The 18,213-nt window shown below is 46.7% G+C and overlaps 1 pseudogene; it reads left to right on the top strand.

Moving 5' to 3' along the window:
• Positions 1–6,447: 6,447 nt before the first annotated feature.
• Positions 6,448–6,578, top strand: LOC137370356 (U2 spliceosomal RNA; annotated as a pseudogene).
• Positions 6,579–18,213: the final 11,635 nt, after the last annotated feature.

The raw sequence follows: 18,213 nt of genomic DNA, 5'->3' as shown, positions 1-18,213 counted from the left end.
CAGGGTCAACAGGGAGGGTGAACAGCCAGAGGTTGTGGTTCACATTGATACCAACGGCATAGGTAGAATGCGGAATGAGGTGCTGAAAGTAGATTTTAGGGAGCTGGGCAAGACATTAAAAAGCAGGACCTCAGGAGGTAATAATCTCCAGATTACTCCCAGTGCCACGTGCTGGTGGGCGTAGGAATAGGAGGTTAGAACTGATGAATGTGTGGCTGGAGAGATTGTGCAGGAGGGAGGGCTTTAGGACCAGTACTGGGGGAGGTGGGACCTGTACAAGCCGGACGGTTTATTCCTCAATAGGACCGGGTCCAATATCCTTGCTGTGAGGTGTGCTATTGTTGTAGGCAGGGTTTAAACTAGTTTGGCAGGGGGATTGGAACCCGAGGGTAGACTCAGATGGGGCAAAATCAGAAATGGAAATAAAGACAGAAAATTATTGACTGAGTCGTGAAGGCAGAGAAAATAAAAGGAAATAAATTTTTTTTTTAAAGTTTGGCAGTGCTCAAGGGTATATTATTCAATGCAAGGAGTATGGCAAATAAAGCAGATGAGCTGAGGGCACAGATAGAAACATGGCAGTATGATATCATACCTATTACAGAAACAGGGCGTAAAGAGGGGCAGAAATGGCAGATCAACATTCCTGATTACAGGGTTTTCAGATGAGATATAGAGGGGGACAAAAAGGGAGGGGGGCAATTTTGGTTCCAGAAGCAATTACAGCTGTGAGGAGGAATGTCAGGGGAAGGTCAGTTTCAGCTTAAACTTAATTCCCTTTTGTTTTCGGCGGACCAAGGGGCTGCTGGGTAAGTAAAACCCTATATATTTGGGCCTTTTCTGAACCCGACAAACTACACGGGTCGTGTCTCCCACCCGCCCTCCTCCTCTAACCAAAAAAAAAGGACTCGGTGGTGTGCAGATAAGTTAAGGCTTTTTCTACTTGTTTTTTATCGTGTGATTGGTAAAAACTTTTCGTTCCTTTTTCATTTTTTCTAAGTTTCAGACTAAGTTAAGTTTAAGATTAAAAATGGCAGGAAATCTCAGACCCGTGTTATGCTCCTCTTGCTCAATGTGGGAGCTCAGGGACACGGCTGATGTCCCTGACTCCTTCACGTGCAGGACGTGTGTCCAGCTGCAGCTCGTTAGACCGCATGACGGCTCTGGAGCTGCGGATGGACTCACTTTGGAGCATCCGCGATGCTGAGGAGGTCGTGGATAGCACGTTTAGCGAATTGGTCACACCGCAGATTAGGATTGCTGAGGGAGAAAGGGAATGGGTGACCAAAAGGCAGAGAAAGAGCAGAAAGGCAGCGCAGGTGTCTCCTGCGGCCATCTCCCTCCAAAACAGGTATACCGTTTTGGATACTGTTGAGGGAGATGGCTCACCAGGGGAAGGCAGCAGTAGCCAGGTTCATGGCACCGTGGCTGGCTCTGCTGTTCAGAAGGGTGGCAAAAAGAGTGGAAGGGCTATTGTCATAGGGGATTCGATTGTAAGGGGAGCAGATAGGCGGTTCTGTGGTCGAAAACGAGACTCCCGAATGGTATGTTGCCTCCCAGGTGCACGGGTCAGGGATGTCTCAGATCGGTTGCAGAACATTCTGAAGGGGGAGGGTCAACAGCCAGTTGTTGTTGTGCACATAGGCACCAATGATATAGGTAAAAAACGGGATGAGGTCCTACAAGCAGAATTTAGGGAGTTAGGAGCCAAGTTAAAAAGTAGGAGCTCAGAGGTAGTAATCTCAGGATTGCTCCCAGTGCCACGTGATAGTCAGAGTAGGATGAATGCGTGGCTTGAGAGATGGTGCAGGAGGGAGGGGTTCAGATTTTTGGGACATTGGGACCGGTTCTGGGGGAGGTGGGACTATTACAAATTGGACGGTCTACACCTGGGCCGGACTGGAACCAATGTCCTTGGGGGTGCTTTTGCTAACGCTGTTGGGGAGGGTTTAACTAATGTGGCAGGGGGTTGGGAACCAAATGAGGAGGTCAGTGGACAGTAAGGAGGTAGTAACTAAAGCCTGTAAGGAACTAGATAATGAAGTCAGCGTGACTAAGGGAAAGAGTAGGCAGGGAGCAGATGATGAAAGCAAAGGGACTGGTGGTCTGAGGTGCATTTGTTTTAATGCAAGAAGTGTAGTAGGTAAGGCAGATGAACTTAGGGCTTGGATTAGTACCTGGGAGTATGATGTTATTGCTATTACTGAGACTTGGTTGAGGGAAGGGCATGATTGCCAACTAAATATCCCAGGATATCGATGCTTCAGGCGGGATAGAGGGAGGTAAAAGGGGTGGAGGAGTTGCATTACTGGTCATAGAGGATATCACAGCTGTGCTGAAGGAAGGCACTATGGAGGACTCAAGCTGTGAGGCAATATGGGCAGAACTCAGAAATAGGAAGGGTGCGCTAACAATGTTGGGGCTGTACTACAGGCCTCCCAACAGCGAGCGTGAGATAGAGGTACAAATATGTAAACAGATTATGGAAAGATGTAGGAGCAACAGGGTGGTGGTGATAGGAGATTTTAATTTTCCCAACATTGACTGGGATTCACTTAGTGTTAGAGGTCTAGATGGAGCAGAATTTGTAAGGAGCATCCAGGAGGGTTTTCTAGAGCAGTATGTAAATAGTCCAATTCGGGAAGGGGCCATACTGGACCTGGTGTTGGGGAATGAGCCCGGCCAGGTGGTTGAAGTTTCAGTAGGGGACTACTTTGGGAATAGTGATCACAATTCCGTAAGTTTTAGCATACTCATGGACAAAGACGAGAGTGGTCCAAAAGGAAGACTGCTAAATTGGGGAAGGCCAACTATACCAAAATTCGGCAGGAGCTGGGAAATGTACATTTGGAGCAGCTGTTTGAAGGTAAATCCACATTTGATATGTGGGAGGCTTTTAAAGAGAGGTTGATGAGAGTGCAGGAGAGACATGTTCCTGGGAAAATGAGGGATAGAAATGGCAAGATTAGGGAACCATGGATGACAGGTGAAATTGAGACTAGCTAAGAGGAAAAAGGAAGCATACATAAGGTCTAGGCGGCTGAAGAAAGACAAAGCTTTGGAAGAATATCGGGAATGTAGGACCAATCTGAAACGAGGAATTAAGAGGGCTAAAAGGGGTCATGAAATATCTTTAGCAAACAGGGTTAAGGAAAATCCCAAAGCCTTTTATTCATATATAAGGAGCAAGAGGGTAACTAGAGAAAGGATTGGCCCACTCAAGGACAAAGGAGGAAAGTTATGCGTGGAGTCAGAGAAAATGGGTGAGATTCTAAACGAGTACTTTGCATCGGTATTCACCGAGGAGAGGGACATGACGGATGTTGAGGTTAGGGACAGATGTTTGATTACTCTAGGTCAAGTCAGCATAAGGAGGGAGGAAGTGTTGGGTATTCTAAAAGGCATTAAGGTGGACAAGTCCCCAGGTCCGGATGGGATCTATCCCAGGTTACTGAGGGAAGCGAGAGAGGAAAAAGCTGGGGCCTTAACAGATATCTTTGCAGCATCCTTAAACACGGGTGAGGTCCCGGAGGACTGGAGAATTGCTAATGTTGTCCCCTTGTTTAAGAAGGGTAGCAGGGATAATTCAGGTAATTATAGACCGGTGAGCCTGATGTCAGTGGTAGGGAAGCTGCTGGAGAAGATACTGAGGGATAGGATCTATTCCCATTTGGGAGAAAATGGGCTTATCAGTGATAGGCAACATGGCTTTGTGCAGGGAAGGTCATGTCTTACCAACTTAATAGAATTCTTTGAGGAAGTGACAAAGTTGATTGATGAGGGAAGGGCTGTAGATGTCATATACATGGACTTCAGTAAGGCGTTTGATAAGGTTCCCCATGGTAGGCTGATGGAGAATAGTAAAGTCGCATGGGATCCAGGGTGTTCTAGCTAGATGGATAAAGAACAGGAGACAGAGAGTAGCAGTGGAAGGGAGTTTCTCAAAATGGAGACATGTGACCAGTGGTGTTCCACAGGGATCCGTGCTGGGACCACTGTTGTTTGTGATATACATTAATGATTTGGAGGAAAGTATAGGTGGACTGATTAGCAAGTTTGCAGACGACACTAAGATTGGTGGAGTAGCCGATAGTGAAGGGGACGGTCAGAGAATACAGCAGAATATAGATAGATTGGAGAGTTGAGCAAAGAAATGGCAGATGGAGTTCAATCAGGGTAAATGCGAGGTGATGCATTTTGGAAGATCCAATTCAAGAGTGAACTATACAGTAAATGGAAAAGTCCTGGGGAAAATTGATGTACAGAGATATTTGGGTGTTCAGGTCCATTGTTCCCTGAAGGTGGCAATGCAGGTCAATAGAGTGGTCAAGAAGGCATACGGCATGCTTTCCTTCATCGGACGGGGTATTGAGTACAAGAGTTGGCAGGTCATGTTACAGTTGTATAGGACTTTGGTTCGTCCACATTTGGAATACCGCATGCAGTTCTGGTCGCCACATTACCAAAAGGATGTGGATGCTTTGGAGAGGGTGCAGAAGAGGTTCACCAGGATGTTGCCTGGTATGGAGGGCGCTAGCTATGAAGAGAGGTTGAGTAGATTAGGATTATTTTCATTAGAAAGACGGAGGTTGAGGGGGGACCTGATTGAGGTGTACAAAATCATGAGAGGTATAGACAGGGTGGATAGCAAGAAGCTTTTTCCCCAGAGTTGGGGATTCAAATACTAGGGGTCATGAGTTCCAAGTGAGAGGGGAAAAGTTTAGGGGGGATATGCGTGGAAAGTTCTTTACGCAGAGGGTGGTGGGTGCCTGGAACGCGTTGCCAGCGGAGGTGGTAGATGCGAACACGATAGCATTTTTTAAGATGTATCTAGACAGATACATGAATGGGCAGGAAGTAAAGAGATACAGACCCTTAGAAAATAGGCGACATGATTAGGTAGAGGATCTGGATCGGCGCAGGCTTGGAGGGCCGAAGGGCCTGTTTCTGTGCTGTAATTTTCTTTGTTCTTTGAATGATATGGTCGAAGGATTGTCAATTGAAGCCATATGGATTGAGCTTAACAAAACAAAAAGGGGCACACTACTGAGAGTGTACTATAGACCCCTGAACAGTCAGAGGGAGATAGAAGAGCAAATATGCAGGCAACTCTGAGAAGTGCAAAAACAAAAGGGCGGTAATAGTCGAGGATTTAACTACCCCAGTAGCATAATTGAAAGTGGATAAATCACCAGGGCCGGATGAAATGTAACCCAGACTGTTAAAAGAAGCCAGAGAGTAAATGGCGGAAGGTCTGTCCATTATTTTCCAATCCACATTGGTTACAGGTGTGGTGCCGGAGGATTGGAGGACTGCTAATGTTGTACCTTTGTTTAAAAAGGGAGCGAGGATTAGACCAAATAATTACAGGCCAGTCAGTCTAACCTCAGTAGTGGGCAAATTATTGGAATCAATTTGGAGACATAGGATAAATTGTCACTTAGAAAAGCACAGATTAATCAAGGAGAGTCAGCATGGATTTGTTAAGCGGAGGTCTTGTCTGACCAACTTGATTGATTGTTCCGAAGACGGGTCAATGACCCGAAACGCTAAATCTGCTTCTCTTTCCACAGATGCTGCCAGACCTGCTGAGTGGTTCCAGCATTTCTTGTTTTTATTTCAGATTTCCAGCATCCGCAGTATTTTGCTTTTATTTGATTGTTTATCCCTGTCTGGCGCAAAAGTAAAATGGGAAATGTAGCCAAACAATGGCTTACAAGGGAAATTAGAGATAGCATTAGATCCAAGGAAGAGGTATATAAATTTGCCAGGAAAAACAACAGACCTGAGGATTGGGAGCAGTTTAGAATTCAGCAAAGGAGGACCAAGGGATTGATTAAGAAGGGGAAAATAGAGTACGAGAGCAAGCTTGTGGGGAACATAAAAACTGACTGGAGAAGTTTCTATAGGTATGTGAAGAGAAAAAAAGATTGGTGAAGACAAATGTAGGTCCCTTACAGTCAGAAACAGGAGAATTTATTATGGGGAACAAAGAAATGGCTGACCAACTAAATGCATACTTTGGTTCTGTCTTCACAGAGGACGACACAAATATCATATCAGAAATGTTGGGGAACACAGGGCTTAGTGAGAGAGAGTACCTGAAAGAAATCAGTATGAGTAGAGAAATGGTGTTGGGGAAATTGATGGGATTGAAGGCTGATAAATCCTCAGGGCCTGATGGTATGCATCCTAGAGTACTTAAGGAAGTGGCCCTAGAAATAATGGATGCATTGGTGGTCATCTTCCAAGATTCTATAGACTCTGGAACAGTTCCTACAGATTGGAGAATCGCTAATGTAACCCCACTATTTAAAAAGTAGGTAGAGAGAAAGCAGGGAATTATAGACCAGTCAGCCTGACGTCAGTAGTGGGGAAAATTCTAGAGTCCATTATCAAAGATGTTATAGCAGAGCACTTGGAAAACAGTGGTAGAATCGGGCAGAGTCAGCTTCTCGGCCTTTTGGCTAAGATCAAGTGTAGTATCTGTCCTTATCAGTGCTTACTTGGTTGAGAAGAGACCATGATCATTGCCTTTTGATCCTGGGTAGGCTTTGAGTAAAATGGCTATAACCAATCTTCGAGCTTCAGGCCAGGGAGTGCGCAACACCGTTGCGAAGGACAAGGAAGGAGATGCACCGGTCAATCGCACCTTCATCAAGAAAATCCTCTTCGATTGCAGTGGATTTCAAACTACAGATGTCTTCTGCCTGCAGGATTTCCCCAGCAGTGGATACTTCGACGTGACGCTCCGCAACGTGGTGGGATGCATCAAGTTCCTGAAGGCGTTCAAGGAGAAAGGAGACCGGGCGCCACTGTCGATCCTCACAGCGGAGCCGCTCTTCACGCTTCCGTCATAACGGGACTGGGTGGTGACGATTCACCTCTACAACCCCCATGTTCAGGTGGTGGATGTACTCACCTTTCTCGCCAGGTACGTCAAGGTGGCCGGCAGCAGCACTGATGTCAAGGGCCCCTTTGTGATTTGGACCAGCAAGCGGCAGGTCAAGGTGACCTTGAAGATCGATCCCAGTGGAGCCATCATCCACCCTCCCTCCAGCTTCGCTATCGGGGGAAGTCGAGGCTTCTTGGTCTACGCTGGGCAGCCCAGAGTTTGCCGCACCTGTGGCAAATCTGGTCACGTGGCAGCAAACTGCAGCATGGTTGTTTGCAAGAACTGCAAGAAGGAAGGCCATCAGACCAAGGACTGTAAGCAGACTGAGTGTTGCAACTTGTGCGGTCCGGCAGGCCATCTTTACAAAACCTGCCCCAAACGCTGCCTCAGTTATGCTCAGGCGGCAAGGTCCAAGGAAAGGCCGGGAGAAGGTTCGACGAAGGCATCCAGTGTTCGAAAGGAGATGGGCAACCTTCTCCGCAGTGAGGAACTTCAACCTGAGGAGAAGAAAGGGGTGGCAGCTGAAACCAGCGACCCAGCACCTACTCTGCACCCGGAAACCCCTCCTCCACAGACAGAATCAATGGAGGAGGCAGCAGATGGACAAACAGGTCAGTGGCAAGTGGTACAAAGGAAAACCACAAAGAAAAAAACATCCAAAAGCGGAGCAGGCCACCACCCAAACCAGTGGCAAGAGGAGGCTATCTTCTGAGACAGACGACAACAGCTCCTCTTCACTGGACGCGGAAATGCTGGAACAACAGCCCCTTCAAAAGAGGTGGCAGAACTCCAAGGAGATGGAAGATAAAGCCCCCCAGCCCGCGGGCACGGGGAGCTGTGATGGGCCCGGTGTGCCCCAACCCCAAAGCGCCACACGTAACGACGTGGCCAACGCATCCCAGCTCCGGGACACCGAGAGCAAAGACACGTCTGGCTCTCCTCAGCTCCGGGAAGCCGGAAGCAGTGATGTTTTCGAGGAGGAACAGAGGGAAGCAGCAGAGGATAACCCAATCCTTGTTGCCGACAAGACCCCCCCCCGCCCCCGATGTCACCCCAGTGGAACAAACCCTGCATGAAAAACCAGGAGGGGTTTCTCAGCCCAACTAATGTGGAACAGCTTGCGCACACGATGGGTATGCAGGAACATCCCGAAGGACTGAGACTAGCAAGGACAAATGGTATGGGAAACAACAACAAACTTTAAAAAAAAATGGGTGTAAGGATTGCTTCCATTAATGTGCGTAGCATTAAATCTACTACGCGATGTGTTTCAACCTTGGATTACCTCGCTAAGGTCAAAGCCGACCTACTGTTTCTGCAGGAGTGTGGAATACCACACCTCAGCACCTACAGGCAGTGGTCGCGATGGTGGTCCCACAGGCCATCGATCTGGTCAGGGGGGTAATGATTGCCGTTCCTCCGGCCTGGGGATTCTGCTGTGGGGAGGTAACTTCACCATCTCCGAAGTTAAGGAGGTGGTGGGCGGTCGCCTCCTCGTAGCAGATGTAATGTACAGCAACGCTCCGCTCCGGTTGATCAACGTGTACGCCCCGGTACAACGCAGCGAGCGGCTGACCGTCTTCCAGCAGCTCCCACTGCTGCTGGCGACGTCCAGGCCGGTCATCCTAGGCGGATCCATCATCGATGCGGCTGGACGATCCGGCAGTGACGACAGCAAACTGGATGCTACGTCCAGATTCCTAATAGAAACAGTTAAAGATGCCAAACTGCACGACGTCATCAGCAAACCTGCAGACGGAGCGCAGCGCAGATACACATGGTCAAGATCGGACGGGTCTGCCCGTTCCAGGATTGACTTCCTGTTTGTGACCCGTGCCGTCACGGTTGGATCCACCGACATCAAGCAGGTGTTCTTCTCCGACCACTGCCTCTTACTGGCCGACTGTCACCTCCAGGACGACCAGCGGGTTGGCAGAGGGACGTGGAAGCTCAATGATGCACTGCTGACGCCAGAGAACGTTGAGGAACTCAAAAGGGATTACAAAGGTTGGAGGACCGTGAAACCCCTCTGAGTCTCCAGTTCACTGGTGGGGAGCGATCAAGGAGATCAAGAGGTTCTTCATCCACAAAGGTGTTCAGAGGGCGAGAGACACAGAGGGAAATGTCCTGACTCCAGAAAAGTATGCAAAATCTGCTCCGGTTGCAGTCAATGGGGGGTCGAGGTCAAAGAGGACCTCCAAGAGGTGAAGAGCCAGCAGGCCTCACTCTTTACCACGGAGGCCTCCAAGATCATCTTCTGGTCCAGAGTCCGCTCCATCGAGCAGGATGAGATGTGCTCGCGTTACTTCTTCCAAAAGGTACACAGAGAGAGCTCTGTTATCAGCAGCCTAAAGGAAGAGGATGGCTCAGCAACGTCTTCACAGTCCGACATACCAAGGATCAGCAAATCCTTTTATGCTGGACTGTATGACGCGAAGCCCACAGACAGCAGAGCCTCCCGGTCCTTCCTGTCATCTATCACAGAGGTCTTAGATGACAGCAGGAGGGAGAGACTGGACAAGCCGCTAACTCTGGAGGAGCTGACAAAGACCGTCGAGTCCTTCGAGACGAGTAAAACTCCCGGAAGCGACGGCTTAGCGGTCGAGTTGTACTCGGCCCTGTGGGACTGGGTCAGCCCGGACCTGCTGGAAGTATACGAGAGTATGCTCCTGGCCGGCAGCATGTCAGAATCCATAAGGAAAGGCATCATCACCCTCATCGACAAGCGGAAGGGGGAAGAGGGCAGAAATCAGAAATTGGCGGCCCATCTCACTGCTTAATGTTGACTACAAGATTCTGTCCAAAGTCATAGCCAGTCGAGTCAAATCTGCTCTGGAGTTGGTGATCCACCCCGATCTGACCTGTACTGTACCCGGCAGGAAGATCTCTGATAGTCTCGCGCTATTCAGGGATACAATCGCCTATGTGAGGGACAGGAGGGTGGGCACCTGCCTCATCAGCCTGGACCAGGAGAAGGCTTTTGACAGGATATCGCACACCTACATGATGGATGTGCTTTCCAAATTGGGGTATGGGGAGGGAATCTGCAATTGGATCAAACTGCTCTACACAATCAGTAGCGCAGTCTCAATCAATGGGTGGGAATCGGAAAGTTTCCCGATCCAATCTGGAGTCAGACAGAGCTGTCCTCTCTCCCCGGTCTTGTTTGTTTGCTGTATTGAACCCTTTGCTGAGTCTATTAGGAAGGATGCAAGCATAAGAGGGGTGACAATCCCAGGCAGCGGAGGCACTCAGGTGAAAACCTCCCTGTACATGGATGACGTCGCCGTCTTCTGCTCGGATCTGCTGTCCGTGCGCAGACTGATGAGCATCTGTGACCAGTTCGAACTGGCCTCGGGAGCCAAAGTTAACCACGGCAAGAGCGAGGCTATGTTCTTCAGGAACTGGGCTGACCGATCCTTTGTTCCCTTCACCGTCAGGTCAGACTACCTGAAGGTGCTGGGGATATGGTTCGGAAGGTGCACCAAAACCTGGGAGGAGCGAGTAGCCAAGGTACAACAAAAGTTGAGCCTGTGGGGGCAGCGATCTCTCTCCATTGTGGGTAAGAACCTGGTCATCAGGTGCAAGGCACTCACGTTGTTGCTGTACGTGGCGCAGGTCTGGCCCATACCCCACTCCTGCGCTGTGGTGGTCACCCGAGCCATTTTCCGCTTCATCTGGGAATCTAAAATGGACCGGGTCCGGAGGGACACGATGTTCAAACCTCTGGATAAGGGCGGGAAAAACGTACCCAACATGGCCCTAATCCTGATGACCACCTTCGTGTGCGGCTGCATCAAGCTGTGTGTAGACCTCCAGTACGCAAACTCCAAGTGTCACTACGTGCTGAGGTTCTATCTGTCCCCGGTGTTACGAACGATAGGCCTGGTCACATTGCCGCGGAACGCTCCATGCAGTTGGACCGTGCCGTACCACCTATCCTTCGTGGAGCAGTTTCTGTGGGAAAACACCTTTGACCACCAATCCATCAGGCAGTGGTCTGCATGGAATGTCCTCAAGGCCCTACGGGAAAAGGAGACGGGGGATCTTGTCAGATGGTTCCCTGAGCAGACCGCCAAAGTCATTTGGCAGAATGCCTCATCACCAGAACTTTCAAACAAGCACCAAGATGTAGCTTGGCTGGTGGTGAGAAGAGCCCTCCCAGTCAGATCCTTCCTGCATGCCCAAAGTCTCGCCCCCTTCGCGCAATGCCCCCGCGGTGGCTGTGGTGGGTAAGAGACGGTTGCCCACCTCCTCCTGGAATGTGTCTTTACAAAGCAGGTGTGGAAAGAGATGCAGTGGTTTTTGTCAAGGTTCATCCCAAGCAGCTCTATAACACAGGAGTCTGTGCTCTACGGGCTGTTCCCAGGGACGCACACCGAGACAAACATCAACTGCTGCTGGAGGACTATCAAATCGGTGAAAGACGCCCTTTGGTCTGCCCGAAACTTGCTGGTATTCCAGCGCAAAGAGTTGTCCACCACCGAATGTTGCAGACTGGCACATTCCAAGGTCCAGGACTACGTACTGAGGGACGCACAAAAGCTTGGGGCAGCCGCAGCAAAGGCTCAATGGGGAAAGACCACAGTGTAAGGTCCCCCCACCAAGCTGAACTGAGGGGCTGGATCCATGGGAAACCCCTCGAACTGTATCGGGAAAATTTTCATTTGCTGTAAAATGTAAAAATCTTAATGGCATGACAAATGAAATGGAAGGGTTGTGAGGCAACTCATGATTGTATTAAAGGAAACTGATCTCCCTTGCACAGTTTGTATTTTTTGGTGCTGTTTGAAACTGTTTGGCAATGTAATTTTTACTGATTTTTATGAATAAAGTATATTTTGGAAATTAAAAAAAAAGTCAGCATAGATTTACGAAAGGGAAATCATGCTTGACAAATCTACTAGAATTCTTCGAGGATGTAACTAGTGGAGTTGATGAGGGGAGCCAGTGGATGTCGTTTATTTGGACTTTCAGAAGGCTTTCTACAAAGGCCCACATAAGAGATTGGCATGTTTAGTGGAGAAATGGTGTTGGGAAACTGATGGGATTGAAGGCCGATAAATTCCCAGGGCCTGATGGTATACATCTCAGAGTACTTAAGGAAGTGGCCCTGGAAATAGTGAATGCATTGGTGGTCATCTTCCAAGACTCGATATACTCTGGAACAGTTCCTACAGACTGGAGGGTAGCTAATGTAACCCCACTATTTAAAAAGGGAGGTCGAAAGAAAGCAGGGAATTATAGACCAGTCAGCCTGACATCGGTAGTGGGGAAAATTCTAGAGACCATTATCAAAGATTTTATAGCAGAGCACTTAGAGAACAGTGGTAGAATCGGGCAGAGTCAGAATGGATTTACGAAAGGGAAATCATGCTTGACAAATCTACTAGAATTCTTCGAGGATGTAACTAGTAGAGTTGATGAGGGGAGCCAGTGGATGTCGTTTATTTGGACTTTCAGAAGGCTTTCTACAAAGTCCCACACAAGAGATTGGCATGTAAAATTAAAGCGCATGGGATTGGGGGTAGTGTATTGCGATGGATAGAAAATTGGTTGGCGGACAGGAAACAAAGAGTTGGGGTGAATGGGTCTTTTTCTGAATGGCAGGCAGTGACTAGTGGGGTACTGCAGGGATCGGTGCTAGGACCCCAGCTATTCACAATATACATTAATGATTTAGATGAGGGAACTAAATGTAATATCTCCAAATTTGCAGATGACACAAAACTGGGTGGGAGGGAGAGTTGTGTGGAGGATGCAGAGGGGCTTCAGGGTGATTTGGACAAGTTGAGTGAGTGGGCTAATGCATGGCAGATGCAGTATAATGTGGATAAATGTGAGGTTATCCACTTTGGTAGCAAATACAGGAAGGCAGATTATCTGAACGGCTATAAACAGAGAGGGGAATATGCAGTTAGACCTGGATGTTCTCGTACATCAGTGGCTGAAGATAAGCATGCAAGTCCAACAGGCAGTGAAAAAGGCAAATGGTATATTGGCCTTCATAGCGAGAGGATTCGAGTACAGGAGCAGAGATGTCTTGCTGCAATTATACAGGGCCTTGGTGAGGCCACACCTGGAATATTGTGTGCAGTTTTGGTCTCCTTATCTGAGGAAGGATGTTCTTGCTATAGAGGGAGTGCAGTGAAGGTTTACCAGACTGATTCCTAGGATGGCAGGACTGACATATGAGGAGAGATTGAGTCGGTTAGGATTATATTCGCTGGAGTTCAGAAGAGGGGGGATCTCATAGAAACCTATAAAATTCTAACAGGACTTGACAGGGTTGATGCAGGAAGGATGTTCCCGATGGTGGGGGAGTTCAGAACCAGGGGTCATAGTCTAAGGATACGGGGTAAACCTTTCAGGACTGAGATGAGGAGAAATTTCTTCACCCAGAGAGTGGTGAACCTGTGGAATTCACTACCACAGAAAGCTGTTGAGGCCAAAACATTGTATGTTTTCAAGAAGGAGTTAGATATAGCTCTTGGGCCTAAAGGGATCAAAGGGTATGGGGTGAAAGAGGGAACAGGCTACTGAGTTGAATGATCAGCCATGATCATAATGAATGGCGGAGCAGGCTCGAAGGGCCGAATGGCCTACTCCTATTTTCTGTGTTTCTAGGTTTCTATGATTGAATTTTTTGACGAATTAACAAGGAGGATTGATGAGGGTAGTGCAGTTGATGTGGTCTACATGGATTTTAGCAAGGCTTTTGACAAGGTCTCACATGGCAGACTGGTTAAAAAATTAAAAGCCCATGGGATCCAGGGAAATATAGCAAGCTGGATACAAAACTGGCTCTGTGGCAGGAAACAAAGGTTAATTGTTGATGGGTGTTTTAGCGACTGGAAGGCTGTTTCCAGTGGTGTTCCACAGGACTCAGTACTGGGTCCCCTGCTTGTTGTGGTATACATTAACCATTTGGACATAAATGTTGGGGGAATGAACAAGAAGTTTGCAGATGACACAAATATTGGCCATGTGGTTGATTGCGAGGAGGATACCTGGAGAATGCAGGAAAATATCAATGGACTGGTCAGGTGGTCAAAAAAAGTGGCAAATGGAATTTAACCCAGAGAAGTGTGAGGTGATGCATAAATGGGAGGATACAGAGAGGTGTAAAGGAAGTGAGGGACCTTAGAGGAGTGGATGTTCACAGATCCCTGAAGGTAGCAGGACAGGTCGATAAGTTGGTTAAGAAGGCATATGGAATCTTTTCCTTTATTAGACAAGGCATAGAATAAAGAGCAGGGATGTTATGCTCGAATTATATAAACATTAGTTAGGCCACAACTTGAGTACTGTGTGCAGTTCTGTTCATCTTATTACAGAAAGGATATAATTGCACTAGAGAGTGTACAGAGGAGATTTACGAGGATGTTGCCAGGACTAGAAAATTGCAGATATTAGGAAAGATTGGATAGATTGGGGTTGTTCTTGGAAAAGAGGCCGCCGAGGGGAGATTTGATTGAGATGTACAAAATTGTGAGGGACCTGTATAGAGTGGAGGTGAAGGGCCTATTTACCTTAACAAAGGGGTCGGTGACTAGGGGGCATAGATTTAAAATGATTGGTAGAACGGTTAGAGGGGAGATGAGGAAAAATCTTTTCACCCAGACAGTGATGGGGGTCTGGAACACACTGCCTGAAAGGGTGGTAGAGGCAGAAAACCTCATCTCATTTAAAAAGGTGCCTAGATGTGCACCTGAGGTGTCGTAACCTGCAGGGCTATGGTCCAAATGTTGGAAAATGGGATTAGGCTGGGTGACATTTTTTCGGCCGGCGCAGGCACGATGGGCCAAGCAGCCTCTTTCTGTGCTATAAAGTTTCTAGGATTCTATTCTGTGAACATGGAGGGAGAGATGTAAAACCCTCCAGTGATCTCACAGATGCAGAGGAGCAGGTGCTGATCAGTGCAGTGTTGGTGCCTGCCTGTCAGAGATTTAATACCACCCCCCCACAATCACACCTCCTCCCTGCCAGCTGCACCCAAACCTACGCGCTCACACACACTAAAACTCCTCCCATAATGTTGGTTTTGAACACAAACATCATGTTTCACATAACATATGGCTTCAGTCCAGGATAAATCTGGACTAGTTTAGTCTACTGGAAAATTAGGGACATTCAGTGTCACTCTTGAAATTCAGGGATGATTGAGGATTGGGGAACTAAAATCTTTTATTTTTATTCCTCCACCAAAATATATACTACAGTTGTCAGCAAAAGGTTAATTTTCTACATCTGTTACATTGGGATTATGGAGAAGCAGGAAGCAGATTATACAAGAGACAGCGTCAGGTACAGCATAATCTCCATCATAGACAAAACATATCTGTTTGCTTTTCTAAAAGACTAAACTTTTCTGTGCCCTAATCAGTCGAGGAACACATATCATTCTGTCAAAAGAGTGAGGCTTATCCTAAATAGCAGGCAGAATCTGTAAACAAATACTCCTGCAGCGAGACAGTAATTAATACCTGACACAAACCACTGACTGGATCATGAAGACACACATTCCAAATATGGTCCACTACTGATACTATATGAAAAATCAGCTTTCCACACAACATAGTTCACCCATCTGTGAGAAAGATGATAAAAGGTAAAAACTACCTATGTAATTATACAACCGTTAAGAACTAATCATGAATTTTAAAGGAAAACAATACAGCAAAATTATATTTGCGCAATTCTCTGAAATATTCAGTGGAGTGTGCAATACTTAATTAACTACAATGAAAAACAAGAACAAATTTAAAACTTACAAATAGCCATTGTATCTTATTTCTTTCCCTAGTCTCACACCCCTACTACTCTCTACCCTGTCCTTTTTTAAGTCTCACTTGACTGTCAAGCTTGCCCTTCCTCCAGTCTTGCTCTTCCAGTTACTTTGTTCCACTCTGAATCCTTTCTCCTTCTTCTTTAGTTTAATTATTCTATCTGTGCCATTTGGCACTCCTGGGACAAAAATACTTTGCAATTGGAACATTAATTAGGATTTATTTTCATTTTTAAAAAATTATAATTGTTACGGCCAGGTGAGAAAGGGGTCTAGAGTTCCCTCTCAGCCTTCACCTGGTCTTACCATAACAGGGTTTAATTTTCAACACACCATGTTTTTAGCTCCCCCTTGGTGAATCCTTGTTCACTACTTTCCAATTATAAGGCAAAGAAATCAGCACAAACAGGTTTTCTTAAGATTTCACTTTTTTTTTGTTTAAATCTATTAAACTCTAATTTGGTTAACACCTACGATGCACGACGCGCCCATGCTAGCATGCATACGCGATACACAAATGCAGATAGGGGCAGAAAAGAAGTGGAAAAGTTTGAGGCAATATCTGAAGAGTTTTGTAGTGTACTGTATTCGCTACTCACAATGTGGTCTCCTCTACATTGGGGAGACCAAGCGCAGACTGGGTGACCGCTTTGCGGAACATCTCCGCTCAGTCCGCAAGCAGGACCCTGAGCTTCCGGTTGCTTGCCATTTCAACACTCCCCCCTGCTCTCATGCTCACATCTCTGTCCTGGGATTGCTGCAGTGTTCCAGTGAACATCAACGCAAGCTCGAGGAACAGCATCTCATCTACAGCCTGCCGGACTGAACATTGAGTTCAATAATTTCAAAGCATGACAGCCCCCCATTTTACTTTCATTTTTAGTTTTTTTTTCTTTTTTCATTTTTTACAACCCTTTTTGTGCACTTATTTCATTTCATCTTAGTTTGTTCAGTTTGCTTACCCACTGTTTTTTTTCAGGTTTGCACTTGCTGCTGTTCAATATTCAGTCCGTTAACACCTAATCTGTACTAATGCTTTGTCTTTCAACACACCATTAACATATTGTTTGCCTTTGCTCCATGACCTTTTGTTCAGCTATGTGGCATTGTCCAATCTACACCTTCTCCTTTGTTATCTCTTGCCCCACCCCCACCTCACTTGCTTATAACCTGTGACTTTTCTAATAATTGTCAGTTCCGAAGAAGGGTCACTGACCTGAAACATTAACTCTGCTTCTCTTTTCACAGATGCTGCCAGACCTGCTGAGTGGTTCCAGCATTTCTTGTTTTTATTTCAGATTTCCAGCATCCGCAGTATTTTGCTTTTATTTATCTGTAGAGTTTTCGTTACGGGTCTTCGAGCTCCATAAGAACATAAGAAATAGGCGCAGGAGCAGGCGATTCGGCCCCTCAAGCCTGCCCTGCCATTCAATAAGATCATAGCTGATCTGCCCAGACCTCAAATCCTCTTTCGTGCCAGCTCCGCATAGCCCTCAACTCCCCTATATTTCTCTCTGGGGTAGAGAATTCCAGACATTCACTACCCTCAGAAGAAATTCCTTTGCATCTCAGTGTTAAATGTGTGTCCCCTTATTCTGTAACTATGTCCCCTAGTTCAAGATTCCCCCACTAGTGGAAACATCTTCTCAACATCTACCCCCTCAGAATCTTGTACGTTTCAATATCACTCTCATTCTTCAAAACTCTAATGAATAAAGGCCTAACCTGTTTAGCTGTTCTTGATAAGTCAACCCCTTCATCCCAGGAATCAGCCTAGTGAATCTCTTTTGAACTACCTCCAATGCCAGTATATCCTTTCTTAAATACGGGGAAACTGTACACAGTACTCCAGGTGTGGCCTCACCAACACCCTGTACAGTTGCAACAAGACTTCCCTATTTTTAAACTCCAACCCCCTAGCAATAAAGGCCAAAATTCCATTTGCCTTCTTAATTACCTGCTGCACCTGTATGCTAACTTTTTGTGTTTCATGCAGAAGAACACCCAGATCTCTCTGTGCTGCACTTTTTTGAAGTCTCTCTCCATTTAAATAACAGTCTGCCTTTTGATTCTTCCTACCAAAGTGTATGAACTCACATTTTCCCACATTAAACTCCATCTGCCAAGATTTTGCCCACTCAACCTATCTATGTCCCCTTGCAGATTCCTTATGTTCTCATCACAACATGCCCTCCCACTTATTTTTGTATCGTCAACAAATATGGATATATTACACTCTGCCCTCTCCTCCAAGTCATTTAGATAGTAAATAATTGAGGCCCTAGGACTGATCCTTGTGGCACTCCACCAGTTACGTCTTTCCAACCTGAAAAAGACCCATTAATCCCGACTCTCTATCTTCTGTGAGTTAACCAATCCTCAATCCATGCTAATACATTACCCCCAATACTGTGAACTCCTATCTTGTGCAATAATCTTTTATGTGGCACCTTATCGAATGCCTTCTGGAAATCTAAATACACTACATCTAACAGCTCCACTTTATCAACTCTGCTTGTTATATCCTCAA

This window comes from Heterodontus francisci, chromosome 5 (assembly GCF_036365525.1).
Source record: "Heterodontus francisci isolate sHetFra1 chromosome 5, sHetFra1.hap1, whole genome shotgun sequence".
NCBI classification, from domain to species: Eukaryota; Metazoa; Chordata; class Chondrichthyes; order Heterodontiformes; family Heterodontidae; genus Heterodontus; species Heterodontus francisci.
The sequence above is the reverse complement of the archived record's forward strand: the minus strand, read 5'-3'. Positions and strand labels throughout refer to the sequence as shown.